Below are 20927 nucleotides of genomic sequence, written 5' to 3'. Positions count from 1 at the left end.
TTTTTTGTTAATGGAGACCGAGAATCCATTAACACTGGAACTGATTTAGTTTATCAGTTCCAGTGTTGTGTTCTTTTGAAAATAAAGTGTATCTATCCATGGCAGGAAATCGCATTCATTATTAGTCATTTCCATTACATCAGTGCCAAAAGGTCTTGAAACAATGTTATCGTTTATCGCAATAATTTTTTAGACAATTAATCGTCCAGCAAAATTTGTTGTGACAGGTCTACCGTCCACATAACTGAGGTCTTACATTGTCTCTAGGACAGAGTCTGCCCAGTGGCCACCCTACAAAGGAAGCTAATTTCAGCCACTTTTATCCAGGGTCTTGTTCTTGAGGTCATTATCAATGTCTCATGACCTTAGTCAGGACCATTAGGCCAGTTAGCTTAGAGCTTGGCTTTTTGGCTCTGTTCTTTAATCATCATGATTAGCTGGAGAACTTCTTGCATTTAGGCAGACAAGGCCATAGTCAATCTATCTCCTACTCCATCACTCATAAACAAGACACCATGATGCCTGAACTCCTTTTTTATGAGTAGTAGACTGACCTCTGCCCAGAGGAAATAATCCACCTTTTCCTTTTGAGAACCATTTTTTCAGATCTAAATAAGCCGTTCTTGTCTCTTCAAACTGGAGGTCAGCCAAAGCCTCCTGAAAAACCCATGCTGGTCCTTTGTTTTCAAACACAGACATCTTTTTCTTCACTCTTACATTTTCAGATTCTGACAAACGGGATTAGTGACTATGGGATTGAACTGTGGTTGTACAAGGGCCCAACGGTGTCCCTAGCCTCCCCTACTCTTACAGTATCCTCCACAATTCTCTTCTCGCTACACAAGTCATAAAGTCTCTTCTGGACAAACGATCTCCCATGACCCCATTCTACAATTTCTTGAAGATAAAGCTCTACTCCTTTATTCCAAGGCACGGACAGAATCCATGCGGTTTCTCCTAAATCTGAGGTTCGACAGTCTATTCCGAACCCCATTCCAACACCCTGTAGTATCGTCCCATGGCTTCAGTCATCCAGCTGCAGTGACGAGAGGCTTGTAGTGACTCCCTGAATGATTCTGATGCCATCATACTGGGTTTAATACAAACCAATTGCTTTTTCACACTCTATGTTGTTGCTGTCAACAGACCATTATATTGGATTCAGTGGTTTTGTTGCTTGCTTGAACCTCAGTTAGCAGCTGATTGGAAACATGTTACTTCCTGTCTTGATCTTTCCAAAGAGAAATTTTCAAGCCAACCTTCACCCAATAAAATTATCTCTGTAGTATTAACTTCTTTTAAAAAGTTTTTTCTGGTGTTCTTATGGGTTTAATCAGTGTTTTACTTTTATCCTGATGTTGCAGCCCAATCAATACTTTTTCCTGTAAAAGTTGAGGAATGACTAATGGCTCTGAAGGCATGGATGGACCCACCATTCTTTTAATGTAGCATAATTAGTGGAAGCTATTGTCCAACTATGTGGAAACCATCGTAGCATTACCACAGATGCTAACATCTTCTGCTTTTTGGGAGTTCAGCCAATCATCATTTGTTCACCGCAATGTCCTGAATGTTCAGAACTGCCTGTCTTTGGTGATAAAATATTTAAAATGTTGTGTTGAAATGTTATGAAAACTGTCCAGTTCTCATCACAACGCTGTGTATTCTCTGTTTTCACTCTGAATGTCAGAAGAGTCCTTGGTCAACAACAAGAGATAGAAACATGCTCTTAAAAGTGGATTAAAAAAAAGAGTGCAATCTTCAGCTTGAGTCAGGTTGACATTTCATGCTGCAGCAGTGCAGAGCTCAGTAAGGCTGTTTGCTTGTTTAGAAGACTGGTCCAGTGAAATGACCCAAATTAAGCTGTTAGAAGAATAGCTTTCATGTGCCAAAGTGCCCCCAGTGGGTATGCATGAACAATGTGCGTGCACTGCTTTCAATCTGGGCACAGGAAAGTTTTCCAATAATTCATCTGGTCTGATAGGCATGCTAGAGGCTCAGAAAGGCCTTCATTTCATTGTTGTGTTGCAATGAAGTGTGTGCTGGCATATACTGTGAAACGAGAATATTTAAGCAGGCTGTTTACAGTGTAGACTATTTGTTTAGGAAACCTCCAATCACCGATGGCGATAATAAAGCAAAACTGTCAACAGTTCCACATCTGTTCAATAAAAATCTAAGCAAAATTCAAATATTTTTCAACTATATGTGCTATATCTGCATATCCATAAAAGTATGAGAGGAAAATAAAGTAAAATAGCTTCTGGATTCCATGCAGAGATGTGGTGTTGATATCGTCAGAAACAACACATGAGTGTATTTTGGACAAATGTCCTGGTTCTCCTTTGGTGACCTGTGGATGAAGTTAATTGTGATTTTAAAAAATCATCATCATTGTTTAAGGTTTAGTAGAAGATTGAAGGTTTGTACTGTGATTATCATCTATTTGAGCTAAAATCTGATGTTGTCTGGTCGTTATTTTGAATTGCTGGTCTGTGATTAGTCAGAATGCAGATTTAAAGATCCCACAACTAATATTAGCAAATATCAAGCACTTGCTAACATTTTTGTGCAGTGTGATTGCTGCTGCAGCTGACGTCTGATGAATTGAACCGATTGTGCTGCAGCAACTGTCAAGGATCTTTGTGCAGCATACCAGCAGTTACTGTCATGCTGCACTGACAGCATAACTTTTAAATCCTGAAATTCTGCAAGTCGGTCCTTAAGGGTTTAAGTTCTTTACTTGGTTCGACACGCCTGAATCAAATGATGGTTCATTAGCAGACCTCTGCAGCGCATTGGTATGCTGAGAAGGTAGTCGGACCATTTGAATTGGCCGTTTTGAGCAGAGAAACATCTAAACCTGGCAGGACCCTTGAGGACAGGAGCTGGACATCCATGTCCTTCAGCCTCCGACGCTAATCCTTGAGGGTCAGTGTCCTGCAACTTTTAGATGCATTGCTAGTCCAACATACCTGAACCAAATGGTTGAATTGCCTCCTCTGTATGCAGTCAAGTCCTCCAGAGTCTTGCTAATAACCTCATCATTTAACTCGGGTGTGTAAAAGCAGAGATGCATCTAAAGGTTGAAGGACTTGAGTTGCAGCCCCCTGTCCGAGATGCCGTGTTTCAGTTAGCTCACCAACAATGCACAATTAATGTTGTGCATTAATGGAAAAACTCAATCTGATTTGACAATCGATCCAACAGAAAACCGAGTCAGATTATGTATGCAGCAATCAGAACAAGTTAAAAGGTAATGCGACCTCGCAGACTGCTAGCAGTTCAGACGAGAATGCCTTAAGTGAGAGAGTAAAACACATTTGTTATCAGGGAAAATAAAACCTGAAATATTTTACTTGCAAACAAAGCAAATGGCAGCAATTGCAACTTTGAGTTTACTGCTGGACCGACTTGTTAGCAGGATTTCCGGCAGGATTTCATGTTAATACTTGATCTTGCGAGTCCAATGGTCTGTAGAGGGACACATGAGTCAGAGCCTTTATGTCAGGAAAAACTTCAGATTGGAGAATGAAGAGCTGGATGCAGGTGGTGTGTCTTGGCACTTAACAGGTGGGAGAGGGACAGTGCTGCGGCATATCATGCTCTTAAAGACCAGAGAAATCTCTGATAACCCTGGTTATGTTAATACTTTGGAAAATTTCATTAAAAAATTTACTTCACTTTGTAGAAACTGCAGATTTTAAAAGCTTACCATGCTACCCTTTGTTAGCAGTAACTCTTACAAAATTAGCTCATTTACTCAAACCCTGCATGTCTGGATGAGAGCCTTAAATTTTATGTAGAGCTTTCAAAATATATTACCTTTAATTTGGATTAAGACGCCATAAAATCCAACAGGAGCAGGAAACTCTTTCTTTAGCAACAAAACTGACGGCGCATGAATTGTTTACAGCTGCTGTAATTGCATGTGTTGTAAGAATTGTTTTATTCAGACTGAAATGCTTGTCAGTCATGTCCGCTGTGAAATTATGTTTCTGTAATTTGAAGTAACTTGGTGTTCTGTACATGGTTTGGTGGAGTAATAAGCTTCAGATGCTGACAGTGCATCAGCAGCGGAGCAACCTGGCCCCTCAGAGAGCCATCAAGCAGAAAATGATAATTAATTAATCATGGAGTGTGAGGCAAACTCAGTTCAATTAGACCATTAGTTATTCCTTCCCCTCGGCCTCCACTCTAGCCAAAGAGAGCATGCCTCTCTAATAAGGCTGGTTTTCCTCCGCAGCACTTGGTCACCGCGCTGCTGGCTGGTTGGATTCCTATAACTGGGGATGGGAATCCGTAGTCGGATAACGATTCGATTGGATTACGATGCGGAGGGCTACGATGCAGTCATATCCTCCGGCAAGACATTTTTCTTCAAAAAAACAAGTGCCTTAGACAAAGTTTTATAAACTACAGAATACTTAAAAGTAATAAGAACAGTACCACTAGCTCTTAAATACGACATTAAGCTCAAGATTACACTTCGTGTTGCTCTGGTCCAAGTGACGTTTGCCGTGATGCAGGTCATGTTTTGTTTTGGCATGTAAAACATATTTTCTCCCACACCTCCTGATAATTGGTAATAAGGATAGTTGCTCTTGAGCAACTTTTTCTCCTAAAACAAGTCTAATAAGGACTCGTCTATCGGTTCGATAAATAGCTGCCTGCTTTGTGACGTGGTTTCCGCCACCTTTTCAGTGATATAATGGAGGATTTGCTTCAGGGTGAAAAAAGCCTATAAAGTCCTTGCTTTTTTTTTTTTTTTTGTCCTTTCTTGAGGCCATCTTGTGAACACTGTTTATTTATCATCTTCCTCATAATTTGGCTCGGATGTATAATGGGGAGTGGTAGTTATGTTTTTGTTTGACCTTAATAATTGGCTGTATTATTAAAGCTCAACTAACTTTAAAGTTTATTTTTACAAGCCACTTTGTTAGTTAAAAGTTGATTCTGAGCTTCAACGACGTTCCCAGAAGACTGAGCTTTTTCTAATTTGCCACAGACCGTCTCTCATCCATGCAGGTATGTATATATGGGTATTTTATAGGCTTGCGGTCTGGCAAGGACAGAGGAATTAGCCTTATCCACATTCATTAACCTCATTTTTATTCTCCGGAGCTACAACGCTGTAGAACTATCTGTCACCACAGCACAAAATGATGAATTGGTAATCAGTTGAAAAGCTGTCAGGAAAGCCTCAGGAATGCAAACTTGATGCCCTTGAATTAACCGTTAGTAATCAGATCAGCATTTATTGTTGGTTCAGTTAGGCGTGTTTTATGATCCGGTGTTGTCACATATATAAGCACGGAGACTTCAGTGACGGTCCTTATTAGAGACGACTCTAAACCCATCTACCCCCAAAGCTTATGATGTGTGTTGGTTGTGATTAATTTTTAATCATCCCTTTCAATAATTCATGCTTTCCTTATTGATAATGGAGTGCATACAGCTAATCAATATGTGTAGCTACTGTGCACATTTTTTAAAAAACTGCAAGATGTGGAAAAATGTTGTAAAGTTTCCCCCCTTTTTTTTTGTAGGATTTCCGTTACAGTTGAACTGAAATGTGCAACTTCAACATAAACAAATAAAGTAGCAGCTTTTTTTTTGTTGTTGCTTCAATGCCCAAGTTGACCACTGTGTGAAACACAAGAATCCTGAGGAGAAATCAATACAATGACAGCTGAGCTCCAGAAATTCCAGACTGTACCCTAATTACCGGGTCAGTGTGCACCAGGACTTTCTCTCTCTCACCTAATTGTGCTTTAAAGTTCAGGGACGGTGAGCGGTTGAATAGCAGAGTGCTTGGGAGGCCAGCCGATGGGTAATCTACCAACCTGTTGTTAATGGCTCATGTTTTAAACGTTAATGAGAGCTGGAGTTAAAAGCAGCATTAGCTAAACTCTAGGTGGACTCCAGCTATGTGGATTAACTTTTCATTACCTCCTCATTAGGTGAACCTGGGGATTAGAGAGACCTCTGTATGAAATGTAGCATGAAAATATCCAAATGGGTCTGCATAAAGCCAGTTTGCAGATGAGCAAAGTAAGTGATTGAGCTTTTAGCCTCTCGTTCTCATCGCTGAGGATCCCTCCGCAGTTTAGCTGACATCATTTGCTCCCTATTAGCCAATAAGAAGACTTGCAGGAGCAGGGAGGCTACCGATTCCTGAGGAGATGACTTTGAAAACTAAAATAGGTCATTAAAAGTAGAGTAGGAAGGCCATTATAATTCTAACACTGAAGTTGCCATTTATTTGCATTACGAAGTCCCTGGTGTAGTAGTTAAATGTCACTTGCCAACTTTAATGAGAGTTAAGTTGTGGGAGTAAGCCCAGAGCTGATTAGTGTTTTTTGCAGCAGTTCCACTCAGTGGTTTAACCAAAGGAATCAGCTCCACACATTGATCGACCAGTGGATGGTAAAAGTGTCCAGCCTCGACCCCCTGGGGTCAAGCCCTGAGCTGTACCTCCAACTTTTATCTCTTTTGAATGCTAAAACAAAGGTACACCATTATGTTAAGGTATTTAAATTTACTCTGAGTGATCTGCATCGCATCCTGGAAGCTAAAGATGCAATTAAAAAGGATGTGGAGGAGAAAGTCAGCCTGGACGCCCTTTACCATCCGCCATGTATGTATCAGTCAAATGGTCGGACAGGAAAATACTCAGCAAGTCTTTTACCTTTCACTAAATTTGAGGATTACAGGACTTACTGAGCGAATGCAGATCAAAAGTTAAAGAAATATTACAATAGTGGCTTTAAAATGCTGGTTCTGCTAATAAAGGTTTTGCTTTGTTTTCTAAAGCTCATTCTGATGAAACAGTTTAAAATCACCAACATGATTTCTTTAAATTAAAATACCCTTTTGAACTTTTTCCCTTTTTTTCACATTGTATGCATCACCTTTTGTGTGCTTTTAGGACATGTAACAGACCAGCAAAAAGTAGTGCATAGCTGAAAGGAAAATGATGATTTTAAATATTTTTGGAGCAAATAAAAAAAGTGATATGTGTTGATATTCAACTGATATCCCTGAGTCTCTGAAATCCCCTAAAGAGTCACAATAACCACTGATGGAAAGAAGCTGGCCTGATGACATGAGACCAAAGCTCAACTATTTAATCCAAATCAGAAATTCTGTGTGGTGAAGCTAAAGGGCTATTAATGCCGCCCTTTAGGCATGTAAACCGGTCTAGTTGTTTATAGGTTTAGGTTAAAGTAAAGAATCTTAATTCTGAGTTCGCTTCCAAACTCAGAAACAAGATTCAATAGAAAACATGGTGACAATGGAGGAAGTCCTGATCATTTTACATTCTCAGTATAAGCGTAGTAGAGAGAGATGGTGTGTGGTGATGATGATGATAATGTTCCACAATTTCTATCATGGTTTTCACTCCTTTCACTAATACTGCACTATGCCACACTGCCAATGATCATCACAAGTACAGCTCACCGTCTCCCTGATAAGGGGCTAAAAAACTAAGTCTGTCACAATAAGCAATAAATCAATTGATTGCATGATAATTTAAAACGAGCTCTAATATCCATTTGCATGATTGTTTGTCTCGTCTTTTTCTCTTTTTTGTCAAAGACTGAATGACAAAACTCTTCAGTCTCAACTGGCCCTTTTTTTAGAGGGCAGTTTTGTTTTCTTCAGTATCCATTTTATTTGTTATTTCGGTTGTTTATTTAATTTGGATATTTAAAATGTCATCCCGTTCCATTGCTGGATGTTTGTTAGAAATTAAAGTTTATTGATCTTTGAGAGGGTGTTCTGGCATTGTTTCATTATATTAAAGCATAGTGGTGAAAATGTGATGCTGTTGAAGGCGATGTTGGTTAAATACAGAGTAAATTATGGGGGGGAAACTTGAGGATGCAAAACACTCAAGACATGCAGTCGGAGCTAAATTACAATGGTTAGATTAAGTGGGTAGAACGGCCCAGTTAAAGTCCAGATCCCACTGGGAATTCATAGCAAGGTTTTAAAAGTTCTGTTGCTGATGTAATAAAATCTGGCTGTGATTGAGTTTTTTTGCAAAAAGGAAAATAGGCTGGTAGAGATATGTGACAAAGAAGGTGGTTTGAAAAATGTACACCACATTTTTATATAATGCTTATATATACATAAATATGTTAGTTTATGCTTGTAGCATGGAAAAAGTTATAAAAAAAGCAATAAAGAAACAAAGCCTTTTACAAGATGTTGCACATGTGGGTGACTTGTGTTTGCTGGTGAGCCGTGTGTTGCAGGACGTCTTTGGTCCAGCTGGTTATGTGCAGTTGAGGTTTGACCCATTTGGATCCACGGGGGCTAGAACTCGTCCTGAACCCGGTGTAATTGCATCAGGCCTAGTTTTATTTCAACATGTCACAGCTCTATGTGTCAACATGTTTATTCCCCCAGTAAATCCCAATGGATGCATACTTAGAACAAACACACAAAACACAGCAGTGCTCCGCGGATACGCCGCGCTCCGAGTCTGTTTCTTATTATGCAAAGGGAAGGATGTTTGATTGTCGGTGAACCAAACGATGGTTGTGTTTAAGACTATATCCGTTTCCACTGGTACATCAATTATTCTAGGATTTTGTTTAATGACCTACCATTTGTTATCGAGCATCATTTCATTTTAATTCGTTCGCCATATGGCTGCTGCATTTGTTTTCCTGCTGAAGATGTCAGAATTATGAATTGTTGAGAAACTGGAAATGGAGAACCAACATTGTCTGGAAATATTTTTAATTTGATGCAGATGATCCGTTACAAATGGTACCAGGGAAATGTAACAAATCTTGTGTATCCATTTTTTTTTTTAGCCTGAACAGGGCTGCAGTTTTTTTTTAATCAGTAATGATTGTGTAAGAGAAATAACTAAAGTCTTTTTCCCAGAACTATGTTTAACTCCTGCACAATTTGACATGCTCTCCTGGAGAGAGCTTCTTTGTCCGTTCCCTTGACCTATGAGAAGAAAATGGAAGGCGTGAAAACATCTCAGAGAGGTGTGAATATAATCTGAATTAATGAGGGCACATCTTGCGAGGGGAACAGTCTGCAGTGACTGTGGGTGAACTCGTATAATTTGGATAATTAAAGCAACTTACTTTGACATTTACCACACGTTTGTGAGATTCACGCCGAACGATAAGTGACACCGACGATGGCCTCTCTAATTATGGTTGGGATCAAATGATTGTCCTCGTTTGCATCTGCTCTGATACTGTTATTGACTAGAAGAGAGAGGCACTAGTGTCATAAGGAGCATTTAAACCACCCATTATACTCGGCTGCTTGTTTCATTATATCCTCGTAGCTTAGGATGTATTAATTAGACATTAGGCATAGTGATGTGAGCTATTATTTCACCTTCTCTCAAACTACCATTCATTTAACAACACTCAAGTTAAAAAAATAGTTGCTTTGCCAATGTTGGCCCCTGACAAGTTCCCCTAACCATTCGCTCATTGCGATAGCACACTTTCACCGTGACACCATTTTCCTTGATTTCCCTTGCTGGCCAATTAAGGAGCTGAACAAAGTAAGTTAGTTGTTGTCATCCCCCTGTTTTCTTTCCCACAGCAGAGTGAAACGAACACTGCTGAAGTTATGACACAAAATGACCGCATTTTTAAAAGCAGTGCATGTCTGGGACGTTACGAAGCCACCAGCATCCCAATAAAAAAATGCTTTCCACTGCTTAACCAGCATAAAGTGTGGAGCACCAGGCTTTTATATACAATGATGAAAACGGCAGATTCATAATTGAGTCCATTTTTTTTTTTGGGGTGGGGTGGATTACATATGCAAAGGAAGGTGTCCTGGTGGTCTTGGAGCTGATGCACCAAACTACCAATTATTGATCCTTCTGAATGTGGATGTTTATTAGACTTGCAAATCCCCCTGGGTAATTAAATGAAATTGCCATGCTTATGATAGCCATTATCAGTTTCTTTGCCACAACGGTCAATCATTCTATTAAAAGCCTTGCAGGAACTCTGCATGCTACGGAGCCGGTGGCAGTAGAGCGCCTCAGGCCAGCAGAACTAATTAGAAAGTTGCCCAGTGGAATTCCTTCACCACCATGTCCAATCCGTCCAGCAGGTTTCCGCTTTTCATCCCAACATTCAACTTAATTTCAACGTGCTGTATGTCTCTGTTTCTCTTAATTCCCCTGCCTGCCTCTCCAGGGCCATCAATCACGTTTAACTGATGCATACGCTTAAAAAAGGAAAACACACTTGCCTATAAATTAACTGGAATCAAGTTGGGGCACATTTTAAAACCACTAAGGATTCCTTGTTCCTCGCTTCTGTTAAAAATAACTGAAATTATGTGTGAAGTTTGATACTGCAGATTTTTTTAGCAAAACTAGTTGGTATTCTGTATCACATTATATTAGAATAAATTAAATATCTTTATTGTTCTACAAAAAGGAGGAAAATTTCTGTGCAACAGCAGCAAAATGACTCGCATAAGGAAAAACTATTAAATATATACAAAAGCAGGTTAAAGCATGAAAATGCTGTACAGTAAGGGTACATTTTCAACATAAATACTGCCTAGCTATAGCTGCAGTAGACGGCAAAAAATGGAAACTTGAATGTTTTGCCTAAACGTCACTTTTTGTCCTGTTGCTTTCATGGACAGAACTGACTGATGGATGTTTAAGCCGATAGTCTTCAGCATGCAGATTTAATCAGAACAGGGCTGTTAAGAGGAAAAAACAGAAATGATTTAAAAACACAAAAAGGAGTGAAAATAAATACTATATTTAGATGGTGTGACATGAGTTGTTTCCATCAGTGTCAAGACATCAGGCATCCTCTGGGGTTTGAGGATGGTTCTATATGCTGCCAAAGATGGATAATTGGCTATTTTGAGTAATTTTTATGAACAAAGCTCAGCTGCTGCAGCTCAACCTCAAGTAAACAACATACCTTGGGAATAGCCTCTGCTCAGGCAGCTTGCGTTTGTACGTTTCTGTCTGGATGCATGTTGTCGTCTGCCAGATGTAAGGAGTAGGCCTAACCCTGTTAGTTCAGATGGAGCTATTTTGATTTCATCTGATCTGAGCAACATAAAAATGCAGATTAGTGGTACAACAATGACATGCATTTTAGGAGATAAGTATTCATAATTTTTTAAAGCACCGTCAGATCCTTAGATTTCTCTGTAGGTATGATTACAAGAATTTCTTTGATTGCATAGATCTTATAATATTTTTAAAAGCTGCTGTTAAACACTTAAATCACAATGTTTGTGATTTAAGTGTCTAACCAGTATCCATTTCTTTCAAGGATTGTAACGTTGTATGTGTGACAGAAAATAAGAAAACCAAATCTCTAGAAGTTGAATAATATCCACATGTGGTTCTAATCAGATGAAACCAGTCTGCCAGGAATCATATTTTCAATAGATTTTCCAAATGATTTCTGTTGGTAACCCAGAGAATGTGTAGCTGTTTTCCTCAAAAGTAGGTTTACCCTTAAAAATTGTGTCTTGGGTCGAAAGTTTAAATGTTTGACGATATGCTCGGTGTCATGGCCAGTTTGGGAGACCTAAGCTTTAACTTAATGCTGAATGTCTTAATGTTTCTGGTGTCATTTTTCTTCTTTTTTGTGAAGTGCACCAGTCCCTCCTGCAGCAGAGCACCCTCAATGGCTCACTCTGGCTTGCAGCTTTTTGTTCCTTCCCTCTTTTAATATATGTTCACCTCTGAATTTGAAAGTAATTAACAATACAATGAAAAATATTCAGTTATTCTAGCATTTAAGAAATGCATATAATTTTAATTGTAGCTAACACTGAAGAGGTAATGTTTAAATTGGTTTCATTTGTGAAGTTAAACAATGAAAGGAATATAAGATGGTCCTAAAGTCCTTCCATTTATGTCATGATTTTCTCCTGACCATTCAAAAAAGTATTTTTCTCGTCTCTTTGAGCCTTGGAAAGTAAAGTGCAAAATGCAGCACACAGTCATTACAGTTGATGGACGAGGCCTTTGTGATTGTTACATAAGCTAATTATTATTTCAATGAGTAATTAATGAATAATTAAGCTGATTGAATTGATGAAAGTGCAAGAGACAACACTGATTTTGAAGAACAGGCCACGATGATGGAGTAATTATCCTCACATACGAGCAGATTCCCCTCGGTGTTCTTGTTCTGCAACAGCCCTGCATGCGAAACAGAAACCACATGAACATCTGTTATCACAGCTGCTTTAATCATCGAGATCTTTGTATGATGTGATCCACACAGGATCGGGGTCTAAAGGGTTGCCCTGTTCTCTGATCTCGCCTTTCCAAAGTTTCCTTCCTGTGAAACCATTATCTCCAGCAATGACAGCCACGATTGTAGTCCTAACAATGATCTCTTTGTTATTTTGTGAAACTGTGGGAAGTGGCAAATATGTAAATCAAGTAATGATAAAACAGCAGAGCCATCAAAAGGCACTCTCTTAGACATAAGAAACAGTTGGTTTGCTCTGGTTTAATGAGATTTTTTTGCGTCTGTGTGGGTTCGTCCCAATCTTTGCGTTTCATTTTGGACATTTAGATCCTTTAATACTTTCTCTTCTCTTTTTGAGTACTTTGACTAACAGAACATTACTAGAGCAAACTGACATTTAATTTAGACATCTGCTGGGTTTGAGTTTTATTCACAACCACCAGCTTACTAAGCTTTATAATTGGTATCATTTTGACATGAGGCATATGTTATTTCCAAAATCAGGAGATTAATCTTCTTTTTAAGCAGCTTATTCCTAACAACACATGTAGGGACATTATAAATGATTTATTTCTATAATTCTTCCTTAGGATTTAAAAAAACCTTGACATAGTACTTCTGCTCTTGTGAGGATAAATTAGATGGTTAAAAGCTACACGAAAAAATATGGTGGACAATTAAGTTGGATGATATTTACCTTGGACCTGACCTACGACACCAGAACATGGACAACAAAGTGAGCTTCATAAGGCCATATGAGTTTGAACCAAACTGTGTCAGAGAATGCTACCAGGTCAAACCAGACATTGCTGTTTTACCTTTCAGAAATGTTTCCCAAAGTAAAACTGAATGACAGGCATTTGAAAGAAATCTATACACAATTTGACTCTTTGTGAACACTTGCACCATCTCCAACGGACATTTCACATCTTACTCATAGAAACCAACGACCAAATTCTGACATTTTTTCTGTGTTGAACTGCTGCTCCAAGTCTCGCTGTACCTGAGCCGTACAATTTCAAACTGTTTTCAGTCCATCTCTATCCTCCTGACTACCAGTAGCTCATTTTTGTCCTCTGTAGAAGACATTTCTAAACTTGAATATCTGCTGCCACCCCCTGCATTCTACTGAATTAATTCCTTTTGGTATCTGGAGAGGACATTTAGGGCTTATCAATGATACCACATATGGAGGGGTGGGACGTTTGTACGTACCTTTTTCTAATTCATAAAAATGGCGTTCATCAGTAATAACACATTTTCTGGGAAGAGACAAAGGAAGTGCATAAAACCTTTTATTACCTTACAAAGACTGTGGGATTAAAAAAGGTGATTGGACAATATTTTTTTCCTGGTAGTCAGGAGGATATAAGATATGTGGCCCTAAACTCTTTTTAGTATGATTTTGTTTGGTTGGATGCCATAATGTTTGGTTTCATCCTGTTTGGTCAGGCAGAATGGGATTTGGTCTCAGTTTATCAGGCCGGTCTGGATTCTGGTCTGTTTGTTGGGTCTGACTGCGTTGGGTGTTATAATGTTTGGCTGCAGTTTGGGTTAAATTTGTTTGGTCTGATCTTGGAAGTTTTTGCTAAGAACCTAAATTTGCAATGCTTAACAGAATTGCCACTAATGGTGTAAAATTAACTTTTTATGAAGACTCGTTTTTAATGTATCGACCTCGAAATGCTTTTCTTTGTTGTAGCGCTAAAACAATGAATTGAATTAATCAGGATTAATCGGTTATACAAATAATAAACTATTTTATTAATCCATTAACTGGTACCTGGAACATACAAACTCCAAATGGCCATTTGCTGGAAGAACAACACTGTACAAAATATATATTTTGCTTTGAAGACAAAAAAACGAAGTCTTTGTCTGTAAATGTGTTCTACCCAGAACTCAAATTCCTCAAATTCTCAAAAAACAAAACAAAAAATTAAACAAAAAAATAAAATAAAATAAATCTTTTGTTAAGCACCCATTTATTAATACAAAAAATAATCAACAAATTTGTACATTGTGTGTGGTTTTTATTGTGTGTGTTTTTTTGTTTTTTTGTTTTAATCCAGAGATTTATCCTTTGGTATAAATTATCAGACACTAAATGAATGAATGAATGAATGAATACACTTTATTAATCCCAGAGGGAAATTCACATTTCAAGCAACCAATGTTACTGAATGTTATTGAATTTCACACAATAACATTTTTATTTTCTTATTCAAAAAAGTCATTCATTTATTTGCTTATTTGCATATTTTAAAGTATTTCTAATATCATGTAAAAAAAAAAAAAGGCTTAAATGATTGAATAAAAAATCTCCAAAATGTGCCAGTTTTTCTGATTAATTGTTGGAATAATCAATAGAATAATCTGTTACTAAAATAATGTTTGGTTGCAGCCCCTCTTTGTTGCACACATTCTTGTCCACTTCATGTCCTCACTGACCACAAATTCCTCCATCTCTTATTTTTGGGAAAAATCAGTGTGTCTGTGGCTGGAGCTGCTCCAAGGGGAGGCATCCAGGGAAAAACTGCACCAGGTGCTGGAGTCACTTCTCATTTAGGCTTTTATTGACGTGAGGGAAAAGCTCACTTCGATTTGAATCAAGGGGCATTCTGACTGGTTAGAGATGTCTATTTTCTAAGTTCAGCCAAAAGCTCCTGCAGATGACCGCCAAATTCTTCATTTTTTTTTATCCTTGAAATGTACATTTGGGTCAAAAACTCCTGACTTCAGTGGAGGTTCAGGTCAGAGGCTGTCCTGTCACATAAAAATGTTGCTCCATTCCTCGCAGACATGAGCCGACCAGATGAGTATGTTGATTCTGAGAGAAAACGGAGAACAACAAATTAATTAAAACCAAACATATGACGCACTGCGCCATCACAGGGGAATGACGAGTTCCAGGTTTGCGACTGACTTAATGAAATTTGGGAAAATAAAACGAGTGCAATTAAAAACATTGGACGTCGGCGTGCGAGTCAGATGGCATGTAAAAATTTAATTATGGGATATTTTTCATTGATTACTATTTTTACATAGTACTGCAATTTCCCTAAATTTAAATTTTTCTTTTCCTTCCTCTGCAAGTCTTTCAAGGTGATGCCATTATGCTAATTACAACTATTACAATATAAATGGGAATAAGACAATTAAAGACGAAGACAATCAAGCAGCGAAGGAGACGATTTGTCTGAGCCCTCTGACATCATTATGTAGGTTATTGTCGCAGTAAAGCGTTACCCTCTCATTAGGCGTCTGTACTGCATTTTATGTCATGAGAAATTAATCCTAGTGTTATTAGTCTAATATGTACCTATTTATACCTACAGTCCCACATATTCATTTTAATGCTGTAAGTTTGTGTGTAAAATATTTAGTGTTTTCAGTAAAATTGACAATAAGACATGAAAGTAATTTAAAATTACTAGTAAAGAGAACATAGCCCAGAGGATTAATTTATAAAAATATCTTTTAGATGGCAACAGCAAAAATATTTTCCACCCTTGATGAGTGCACACATTTCAGAGACTTTCACAAAGATGAAACATTACCTCTCATTTTCCACCAGGGGAGGAAATCACAGTTCAGTGTGTGTTCATTAAGAGTGTAATGAAGCTAAACCAGCTTATTGCTTATGGACAGTGTATAATGTAAGGTATACACTGTGTATAATGTAAGGTACATTTTATTTACTTTTTTTTTCTTTCCCTGCCATATAGGACTGGGTGATGAACCATATTATTTCTGAACAACAGGCTTAAACCATCATATCAGTGCTCAAGTTTTTTTCTTTTTTTAATAAAACGCATACAAAACACATTATTTTCTATGTTTTTGTACATATAAGAAATAATTACCTATTGTTTTTTATATGTACAAAACAATGCAAGACATGACAAACGGCACAGAGTTTACAAGAATAGGATGAGATTATTCTTTCAGTTCTCTCAGAAAAAAGTATTAAACAATCTGCTAAGAGTATAATTATTTACTACAGATGCATCTAAGTTCATACATTGCACTTTTTATGCTGGTTTAATTTTAATGTGCTTATTTTAGCATTTAAATTCACCATTTTTTGTTTTAAGAATATAATTTCATGATTGTCAAACTGTATTTCAGAGCAGATCAGTGTAATATAGTCAAAACAATCAATTTGTAAACTAACTTTAGCATCGTAGCGGCCGTCACTTTTCCAGTTGAGATCTCATCTGTGCTAAAAATCATTCCTAATTGATATTTCGGTTTCATTCTTGTTGCGGCGCTCGTACAGTTTTAGGATGTGTCCGAATTCAGGGGCTGCATCGCGCATCCTTTTATTTTGAAAGAAATCCAACAGAAAGGGGATGGAAAGAAGGCGGGTGGGGGAGGACATGCAACCAAGGAGCCACGTAGCAGAGTTGTTGTCAAGACCACCTACCCAAGACCAAGACCAGCACCCCACGCTATGTGCCGCAAAAAAATTAAGTTTACCTATAAAATTGCTTCTCAAATTGATCTGAAAGATCCATTTTCCCATAAAACACCTAGATATTAAATACTTGGAGCTGAAATAAATTTAATCAGTAAAGATTCATCCAGAAGAATCGGATCGTTCCTGAATGTCATATCAATGCAGACTTTGGTCACAGCGTTGTCCCATATATAAGACACCTCAGTCAACACCTCCGCACAATAATTCAGCGCATGAGAGACAGCTTTTTTCATCGCAAATGCCACATATGTCTCTCTGTACAGCTAGCTTTGCTAGCATCACGTCCACAGAGCTTACCTTTCTTTAAGCTTTCCTTCGAAGTGACGCTAAAAGTTGGAGGAAGTCCCACCGTCTGTGAAAGCGAAGCGCTTCTGATTTTGCATGTCACCATATCTTATGATTTATGCAGCGCTATTATATTACTGACGATTAGACAGACATCTTCTCCCGCTCAGAGGAAACCACTGCGCATGTCTTGGAGCTTTGCGTGCGAGTAAAGGTGGAGGCGATGGGTGACAACAGACACTAAGTCACGTTATTGCTTGGATTTTACGGCGCCACCTTAAAGTCCCTCAACTTCACATTTTAACGGAAAAAAAAGCTCAATGCGACTTGGATGTAACGAGTAACGCGACAATTTTCTAGAAATGTAGTGAAGTAGAAAGTACAGATACTTACTGTAAAATGTAGAGTAAAATTAGAAAGTACCCATTATTAAATGTACATAAGTAAAGTACAGATACACGAAAATTGTACTTAAGTACAGTAACAAAGTACTTGTACTTCGTTACTTCCCACCACTGATTAATGGTCATTGTGTGAGTGACGTCAGATCAATTTATTTAGCTAAATAGTTATTAATAGTTAAATGTTGTTGTTGAGCGGTAAAGACGGGCATCTTCAGAATAAGAGCACTGGGGCATCGAGGATGAAGGGGACTGGTGCTCAAGCCCCCTCCGCCTCCTCCGCTTCTGTCCTTTTGCCAACTGGAAATCTGGCAAGCATAAATGCTGGGAGGGGAGGTAAGGTTACTTGAGATGAAGTGTTTTATAAAGCTTTGGGTAAACAATTACCCAAAGGAATTAGCATTGTAAATAAAAGCCGATTAAGCTGCCAAAAATATTAGTCATTTTCTTCTAAAATATGTTTGAATCTTGTGACGAAGTTGAGGGAAAACGGGCCGTCAGGTTCAGTTTTGTCCAACAGTTTTGTCTCAACACTCTGACTGAAGGTCATCGAAGCACCTGGACTCTCATTTCATTTTTGCAGTACCCAGTTTGGGTCAATGCTGTTTCACTGATGTCCCTTCATGTGGTTCTGACATCAGGACTGGCTCAAAAAGTTCAAAGTGCCCAGGTCCTGCAGGTGCAGAACAGGTTCATAAGACCTTGTGCTCCTTGCAGTTGCTGAGTCTCGCCTTGAACTTCTCTGTTTGCCAAAGTATCTTTGTGTCAAATATGAAACTCTCCAATATTTTTGGTTGACGCAGAGCGAAGCAAAGGAAAATCTCCATCTATTCATCTATTTGGTGCAAGAAATGCCTGTTTTCAGTGCAAATTTTAACTAACGTTTTGAGATTTCACTCGAGTTGCCCACAAACCTCAACTTGGAGGGTGTACAGTTTTTTAACCAGGACTGAACTGCAGAGTTCGACTGAAAATTGTAATTCCTGCTGCTGCTATGCTTAGCATGGGCTGCAGCTGCAGAAGGTGCTACTGGCACTGAGACATGACATGTATGATAGATTGTGTGTCCATCGAACTCTCACCTTTTTGCCCTCTCCTTCTCCACTTAGGAAGGATACAGTCAGCACCAGTTGCACAGGAGTCCATAAAGAAAACATGGCTGAAATATCCTAGAAACCAGCCTCACCCATTTTCTTTATTGTCCTGCGTCAAGGGAAGCAGCTTTTCTGGAACTCCTCTCGGCCATATTATGACAGCTAATTAAGAGAATGACGAGTGCTACTTTGCTCTGATGTGATTTTTAAAAGATTAAAGATGAGAGATGAGATTACGTTTCTATTAATATAATTTTATTTGCACATGTTCCACACCTCACTCGTTTCATGCCTGAGACTTTCTGAAAGAAGGAGGCCAGCCACGAATCTGGGCTAAGGGGTAGCTGGTTCTCCTTCAGAAAGAACTGAATAACCTAGGATTATTATTTCATCTTTACATGCAAAGAAATCAAATTACAATATATTTTTTCCTCCCCATATAAGATGACTTTACGTCAAAAAACATGACTTACAAATGATTAGCATATAATTTTTTACTAGGTGCATTTTTTCCTGATTAATTGATCTGTAATAACTTAATATGGCACAGTTTTGCACTCATGGGCTATTAAACAAAATTAAATGGATTTAGCTCATTTATAGAGGATGTATAAAATCAATTATAGTGTAGAGGAGGTGTGGGAAATAAGCAACGTGAAGGTTAGAAATAAAATAGTCACAAATCTCAAAAGCTATAATCTGAGAAAGTCCTTCATTTTGCGCAGCTAAAGAGTCCAAATTTAACTGTGATGTTTAAGTATGTAACATGTAGGTTTTAACGTTATTTCAGTAATTAAATTCCAAAACTGAAACATGTATATGTACTTGGTATATTTGAAGTGTTTTATTTATTTCTGACAATAGAAAAATTAAACTCATTGGGATGTTTTGGTTCAGAAATGTGACATTAAACTAATAAGGGATCAGTTTAATTCAGTCCTTCTACATTAAATGTCTGTACATTTTAACAGTAGATTATTAGTAGAGATGGCTTAAAATAAAATAAAATTGTTTGACACACAAAGCAATAGGTGATGAAAGATTTGCAGTTGAGTGTAAATTTAGAAAATTGTGTTTTAAAGGTTATTGAGAAAAAAAAACAATAAATTGACTGCAGGGTAAAGTAGTGAATGTTGACAAATTGAAAAATGTTTATCATTAAGAAGCGGTGTAATCTAGGTTTAGAAATTAAACTTGATTTAAGATGTATTAATAACAGATTTGTATAGCATTCCATGTAGCTTATTTTTGCTTGTTTCCATGAAGCACTGATTGGTTCCTCTGTGTTTTTAAAAAGCTCTCCTACTTCTGGTCTTCACAGATCTGTGGCAGCATAAATATGAGCTAAACCTTGAAATATTCAGATTATATTGGCACACATCTCCATGGAAGAAAGAACATTAGTGTTTAAGAAGAATCATATGAAAAACAAATCAAGTTAACATGAAACACAGCCTCTGTTTAGCTCTGTGATGAGGTGGAAATATGTTCTTGTATGAGTTTATATGAGCATTATTTGTTTCTACACGGCGTATTGATGTGTGGGAAGTCAAAGCTTGTATATGAAACACTTTGTAATTGTGAGAAATTTTCTTTCATAATTATGTAGCACCTGGAGCGTTGTTTTAAATCTTGTATACTTTTATTATTTTTCTTTTTCAATGAGTTTTTACTCCATAACTCAAATAAAAAAAGAAGTTTATACAGGTATATAAAGTTCTTTTTTTGAAGCAGTTGGTGCAGCAAGATAGATTTCTATTCACGTTTGCCTTCATATTGTATTTCTAATTTAAGGCTTAATATAAAAGATATTTACCATTTTTACCTCAACTACTGTGGAAACATGTTAAACCCTCAGGAGCTTCTGTTCTCCAACTTTTTGTTTAAAAATAAACTCCATAAATATCCTGTCAGAATAATGGAAAATGTATTTATATTTGAAGTAACTAATTATATACCTGCTGGTAATTAATTACTCTAATAATAAATGCATGTGTTTTCAGTTTCGCTTCTGCTATCTTTTCTGTTAGTGTCAAAATAACATTTAATAGTTTTAGATTAAATATTAGAGTATTATTTGCTGCCATGTTGCAGGATTGATGGATTAACTGAAAATGTGCTGCATTGTTCCGAATATTGAGGCAGATTTTCTTACAATGAAATTCTGACTTTAAAGTTCAAAAACTAAGATGACTATTGTCATTTTAGTTTAACAACAAGGCCATAAGTTGAACATTTGAGATGTTTTATAAAGCTGTGATTCATACGATGTACGTTACTCAGGAATTGTGAAGTCAAACTTTCCTGTGCTGCTGCTGATACGAGACAATATTTACTCTGCACATGATGCTTTGCAAGATGCTTATATATATAATAGTGTAGATGTTTATTTTATTGCTCACTATGAATAGTGTAGTCT

At 37.6% G+C, this 20927-nt stretch overlaps 1 long non-coding RNA gene across 1 annotated transcript in view; it reads left to right on the top strand.

Annotated features, from left to right (window-relative positions):
• Positions 1-20394, top strand: part of LOC145553170 (uncharacterized) — an 86013-nt gene extending 65619 nt beyond the window's left edge. Inside the window, exon 3 of the long non-coding RNA XR_014089427.1 lies at positions 18524-20394. This is a non-coding gene — a long non-coding RNA (uncharacterized LOC145553170). The remainder of the gene's footprint in view (positions 1-18523) is intronic.
• The last annotated feature ends 533 nt before the right edge of the window (positions 20395-20927 follow it).

Source organism: Poecilia reticulata, chromosome 10 (genome assembly GCF_904066995.2).
Source record: "Poecilia reticulata chromosome 10, P_reticulata-male-v2, whole genome shotgun sequence".
Classification (NCBI taxonomy): domain Eukaryota; kingdom Metazoa; phylum Chordata; class Actinopteri; order Cyprinodontiformes; family Poeciliidae; genus Poecilia; species Poecilia reticulata.
This window is presented reverse-complemented; position numbering and strand designations above follow the sequence as displayed.